This window comes from Schistocerca gregaria, chromosome 1 (genome assembly GCF_023897955.1).
Source record: "Schistocerca gregaria isolate iqSchGreg1 chromosome 1, iqSchGreg1.2, whole genome shotgun sequence".
Taxonomy (NCBI): Eukaryota; Metazoa; Arthropoda; class Insecta; order Orthoptera; family Acrididae; genus Schistocerca; species Schistocerca gregaria.
Window position 1 is genome coordinate 883,834,770 of NC_064920.1, and position 6,620 is coordinate 883,841,389.

The window sequence follows — 6,620 nt, forward strand, 5'->3', positions numbered from 1 at the left end:
CAATATCACAACTGTGGTGAAACATGTTCATCGATAAAGTAAAACAATAATTTGAGTACTTACAAAAAGGCAAATTCATTCTTAATTCATTATAATTTTCCTAAAACCACAGGAACTGAACTCAATACTCTTCAGGAAACTCAGGAACGACAGGTAACATACTTAGGGACATTTCTGTTTCTGTTAAGGAGCATACTATTTTTTATGCTGTCGTTTATGAATTGTATGCTCGAGACTTTCGACTGATACCGAATAATAAAAGTTGCAACAAATTTTCCTTTATTGAAGACATGTTTAGACAAGTGTTCAAACAAGCTGCCCTGAGCCTCATTGCACGCTTGACCTCTTCGCAGCAATGGTCACTGACTGAACCCTGACGAATTTGCAAGTATTGTATTTTATATCATGAAACACATAATTGATTATGGTAGTCGGGTCAGCTTTGGTGGCAGTTAGGGTATGGTACCTTACATTCTTGACATACGCCGAAACAAAACAACACATAAAAAAAAAATCAGGGGCATTTAATCAAGAAAAAGTACCTTTTACACAACAGACTCACTCTTCCCCAAAGTCGGCGTTATGTTACATTCGCACATCAGCACCGAAATTCACAAGGACTCCAAAATAATAGAACCGGATGTCGTTGTGGACAGCAGGCGGCATACTTCTCTAATTTCCATTTACGTGGTATGCAGGAAAAGGTGGTAAAATGCTGCCATTAAGAGTGCTAACACATTTAGAAATCCTACAACATTACTACTGACCGTTCCAGTCCAAGTGTTAAATAAAACCTCTGTTCGTGATATGTAACAGCAATCACATGTGGATTGTCGTGGTCCCGAATGTGACTATTCTGACTGTTAAATTAACGAGCGCACGAAAGTTATTACCAGTTAGTGAATAACACATGTGTCTAGAAGACAATGCCATCGTCTTTTTGATGAAGAACCCACTGCACATTTTCCATACATGTAGTGAAAGAGGGAGGGCTTAGTGGGCGCGTTTTGGAAGTCACTCGCAAGTAGGTTATACGATTACTGTAACCTCACCTACCACAGACCGTGTACTGATTTAAGGTGCCCTGCTAAATATCTGTGTCACGATTACCTCGACGCAGGACCTTCTTCCGCCACTATTCTCAGAACGAAGAATTTCTGTTTCTTCATGGCTTCAATAAACTGGAATAACCGTAATATAGTTCGGATATATTGATTTACGAAAATAAACGAGAGGATTGTATACATGCTTGCCACACGGAATTGTAGTGAGGTCAGAGTCAACAGATTTAGTCACCTAAATTTGTCCTTACAGGAATTACTTGGAGGCATGTTCATTTACAGTAACCATATGGGTCCACTGTCATGCCTAGCATAGATCTACACCGATGGATTTGCTCTTGTTATTATACAATATTGTTTATTGCACTGCGCCACAAAGTGCCACCGATTGAAAACCTGTATTTGTTGCCCTGATATTTTTCTTAATTGAGAATAAGCTAATAGGTACGTTTTTAAATAGGATGTCGCAAGTGGTCAAGAAAGTGGGAGGATTTTGAAACATACGAATAATGGTTTTCCGTGGTTACGCTAATTTAATATTCGTGAAACCGTGTAAGGTTCCCTTAATCTGCGCACAGCTTGTTTTCCTTTCCATCACCCCGCTGAGCTAATGACACGTCTTAAAACGTCTCTTATGCCGATAAGACATTAAACTGTAACGTTGTATAACACATAATGCCTGACCAAACATTTCTATCAGTACAAGGCTTTGCTTCGGTACTCCACTAACGCTATCTCAACAGCTTATTCAGACAGCATTAAGTACGCTCGCTGGTTATGTAACTATCATATACTCTTATTTCAGAAATGGGAAAACAAGCGATAAATGAAGTTTATCTTTGGATTAGATTACAAAGGTAAAGACATTTCCAAACGCATCGCGATGTTCGGTTGGCCCGTTAGCTCAGTTGGTTAGAGCGTCGTGCTAATAACGCGAAGGTCGTGGGTTCGATCCCCCCACGGGCCACGAAAAATTTTTCACATATCGATAGATATTCACATCAGATGATAGTACAGATTGAGATTTGAATTAGTTTGAAGATCTTATGAGAAGACAGCAGCCGCTCTCACTTGAACGCTGAAATGTACAAGGGACAGCAATAGGCAGAGCATGAAACACATACAACGAATTGTGCAACGGAGGCCGCTATCATTATACGGCAATGGGCCGTATTTTTCTGAAAACACGATAAAACTATAGGCACCCCAATCTCAAACAAGGCACAAGTATCCGTTACCGTATTTAACTTTATCTGTTCCATTCATTCTACCTCACAGCTAACACGTAGCCTCTGTCATCGTTCAGTCTCTTCTGCGATTATGTTATCCACTGGCTCCATTGCTTAGAATGTTCCAATAGAAACTAGGACACTATCCGTATCATAGACGGTGTCAGAAAAGCTTTTTCTCATCTTTGTGTAACATTTTCCCCAGAAGTAGCGTAGCATATGACAGATCTACGACTTTGGTATAATTTTAAATTGTACACATTACTCGCAACGACCAACCGACTGTGTAATTTTTCACTTGTTTGTAATAAAGCCCAAAGAGAAGAGCAGAGATACTTACAAAAGCTACTCTGATCGCAGTAGAGTCTTAGGGCCCTCTGTTACATCGGAAGAGGAACAACACATACCAAAAATTATAAAAATTATACTCAGTTTCTGTGCAGTCTTCAGGTTCAATTACGTACATGCGAGAAATTATTGTGAGAACAATTATAACTTTCAACACCAACAGAAACAGGTAATAATAATAATAATAATAATAATCAAGTGCATTATGAATAATAAAAGTTATTTGTTTAACACGTTTCAACCCGTTCAAAAGATTTCAGGCTTGCAGCCGGTCGTCGTAAACTTCACTACACGATATTTCAGCTGGAAAACTGCCAGCCATCTTCAGGTGAGCCGAACGAGGACTGATGAAGACGTTCTCCGCTCCAGCTTATACAGGGTGGTCCACTGATAGTGACTGGGCCAAATATTTTACGAAATAAGCGTCAAACGAAAAATCTACAAACAACGAAACTCGTCTAGCTTGAAAGGGGAAACCAGATGACGCTATGGTTGGCCCGCTAGATGGCGCTGCCATAGGTCAAACGAATATCAACTACGTTTTTTTTTTTTTTTTTAAATAGGAACCCCCATTTTCTATTACATATTCGTGTAGTGCGTAAAGAAATATGAATGTTTTGGTTGGATCACTTTTTTCGCTTTGTGACCGTTTACCAATTGCGGGAAAGGTCGATATCGTGTTGATGTATGGCTATTGTGATCAAAAAGCCCATCGGGCGTGAGCTATGTATGCTCCTCGGTATACTAGACGACGTCATCCAAGTGTCCGGACCGTTCACCGGATAGTTACGTTATTTAAGGAAACAGGTAGTGTTCAGCCACATGTGAAACGTCAACCACGACCTGCAACAAATGATGATGCCCAAGTAGGTGTTTTAGCTGCTGTCGCGGCTAATCCGCACATCAGTAGCAGACAAATTGCGCGAGAATCGGGAATCTCAAAAACGTCGGTGCTGAGAATGCTACATCAATATCGATTGCACCCGTACCATATTTCTATGTGCCAGGAATTGCATGGCGACGACTTTGAACGTCGTGTACAGTTCTGCCACTGGGCACAAGAGAAATTACGAGACGATGACAAATTTTTTCCACGCGTTCTATTTAGCGACGAAGCGTCATTCACCAACAGCGGTAAGGTAAACCGGCATAATATGCACTATTGGGCAACGGAAAATCCACAATGGCTGTGACAAGTGGAACATCAGCGACCTTGGCGCGTTAATGTATGGTGCGGCATTATGGGAGGAAGGATAATTGGTCCCCATTTGATCGATGGCAATCTAAATGGTGCAATGTATGCTGATTTCGTGCGTAATGTTCTACCGATGAAACTACAAGATGTTTCACTGCATGACGGAATGGCGATGTACTTCCAACATGATGGATGTCCGGCACATAGTTCTCGTCGGATTGAAGCGGTATTGAATAGCATAATTCATGGGAGGTGGATTGGTCGCCGAAGCACGTTCACCGGATCTGACGTCTCAAGATTTCTTTCACTGAGGAAAGTTTAAGGATATTTGCCATCGTGATCCACCGACAACGCCTGACAACATGCGTCAGCGCATTGTCAATGCATGTGCGAACATTACGAAAGGTGAACTACTCGCCGTTGACAGGAATGTCGTTACACGTATTGCCAAATTCATTGAGGTTGACGGACATCTTTTTGAGCATTTATTGGATTAATGTAGTATTTTCAGGTAATCATACTATAACAGCATGCGTTCTCAGAAATAAGTTCACAAAGGTACATATATCACATTGGAACAACCGAAATAAAATGTTCAAACGCACTCACGTTCTGTATTTTAATTTAAAAAACCTACCTGTTACCAACTGTTTGTCAAAATTGTGAGCCATATGTTTGTGACTATTACAGCGGCATCTATCATAAAGCGAAAAAAGTGGTCCAACTGAAACATTCATATTTCTTTACACACTACACGAATATGTAAAAAAAAGTGGGGATTCCTGTTTTAGAAAAACGCAGTTATTACCCGTTTGACCTATGGCAGCGCCATCTAGCGAGCCAACCATAGCACCATCTGGTTTCCCCCTTCAAGCTAGACAAGTTTCGTTGTTTGTGGTTTTTCGTTTGACGCTTATTTCGTGAGATATTTGACCCGGTCACGATCAATGGACCACCTTGTATAGTGCGCTGATGATACTGCGGCGCATACGTTGCAGCCGAAGTGATAGGACCACACGGCCCAGCGACAGCTCCTTCGATGGTGGAACTGCAAGACTCAGCTGCCGTCGGTACTGTCGCTGGCTGCAGCTATCGATGTCTTCTGGCGTCTTCGCCTCGAGCAAATTTCGGGGATGACGGGATTTGACGCGTCAACAGTTGGTCTAAGTAGGCTGTTTAGGTTTTTTAATTGGTAACGCCACATAGCGCTCTGTATGAAAAATCACTGGCAGTGCTGTGTGCAGTCAGTGGCTGGTTGGCATTGTTGTAATACTCGCCATTGTAGTGTTGGGCGGCTGGATGTTAACAGTGCGTAGCGTTGCGCAGTTGGAGGTGAGCCGCCAGCAGTGGTGGACGTGGGGAAAGAGATGGCGGAGTTTTGAAATTTGTAAGAACTGATGTCATGAACTGATATATATATTATGACTATTACGGTAAATACATTGTTTGTTCTCTATTAAAATCTTTCATTTGCTAACTGTGCCTATCAGTGGTTAGTGCCTTCCGTAGTTTGAATCTTTTATTTAGCTGGCAGTTGTGGTGCTCGCTGTATTGCAGTAGTTCGAGTAACGAAGATTTTTGGTGAGGTAAGTGATTTGTGAAAGGTATAGGTTAATGTTACTAAGGGCCATTCTTTTGTGTGTCAGTTTAAGCACAGTCTTGTACAATTTTTCTAATGGGACGTTTCATATGTCGACTCTTAGCCGAGGATACCTCACTGGAATCTTCTGATTTTTTTCTTGTAGTTTGCGTAATTAGTGTAGATTTTGTTTATTGCTAGCGCGTGATTGTAGAGAGAATTTCCTTTGTAGTTGTAGTCTTTCATTGTTGTACAGTAAAAAGTTGTGGGATGCATGAAGAGTTGCACCAAGTATTTCGCAGCTGCGATTGCAATTAACTAGATATTATTTGCTATGTTAATGTGTTCTCTTATTTTTGCTCTTCAAATTGTGTTTTTCTGTGTTGTCGTGTGAAATACTGTGACAATAATGGCGTGTGAAAAACGTAATACTAGGCTCCAAAGTAAACTGAGAAATGACATTGAAGACGAAAGCAATGTGTTAGCGCCACCATGTAATGAATTAACTAATGTTCAAACTAGTAATTTGGTAATAGTGCATAGGGAAATGGAGCGGGCTGCAAATAATGGTGTAGGCAGTGAAACAATTAGTGAACAGGGAAGCATTATCGATCCATCGGTCGGCAACAGCTCGCGTCAGGAATCCGAAATGACAGGACATAATCTAGGAAATACTGTACATTCAGGTTTTGCGTTCTCGCCGTTTTCTCAAATAAGTCAAGACACATTTTTTGCTTGTCAAAATGTGAATGTTGCCGGTGCAAATGCACTGCCAAAAAGCATACAGGAATAGATTCCAGACACTAATACATTATTATTACAATTAATGCAACAAATGAAACAAAATCAGAGACAAACACAGCAACAGTCAGACACAATGGAACAAAATCAGAGACAAACACAGCAAAATCTTCAAAAGTTAGACACAACAATTGAACCAAATACAGAAACAAATGGGACAAAATCTTCAAAAGTTAGACACAATGGAACAAAATCTTCGGAAATTAGACACCACACTTGAACAAACATAGGAAGATTTAACTAATGAAACAAACACGGGAAGATTTAACTAATGAGTTACATAAGATTGAATCGAAATGTCAAAAAGTCTGTAACGACGTAAAAAACACAAATTTGTGAGTATTTTCAACCTATTTTTTCTCGGCATGAAAATGCATTACAGAATCACGAAGCAGCCATAAAAGAAC

At 40.5% G+C, this 6,620-nt stretch overlaps 1 non-coding gene across 1 annotated transcript; it reads left to right on the top strand.

Annotated features, from left to right (window-relative positions):
* The first annotated feature begins 1,954 nt into the window (after window positions 1-1,954).
* On the top strand, window positions 1,955-2,028 carry Trnai-aau (transfer RNA isoleucine (anticodon AAU)). Its single transcript has one exon. It is a non-coding gene; the product is annotated as a tRNA-Ile (tRNA).
* Window positions 2,029-6,620: the final 4,592 nt, after the last annotated feature.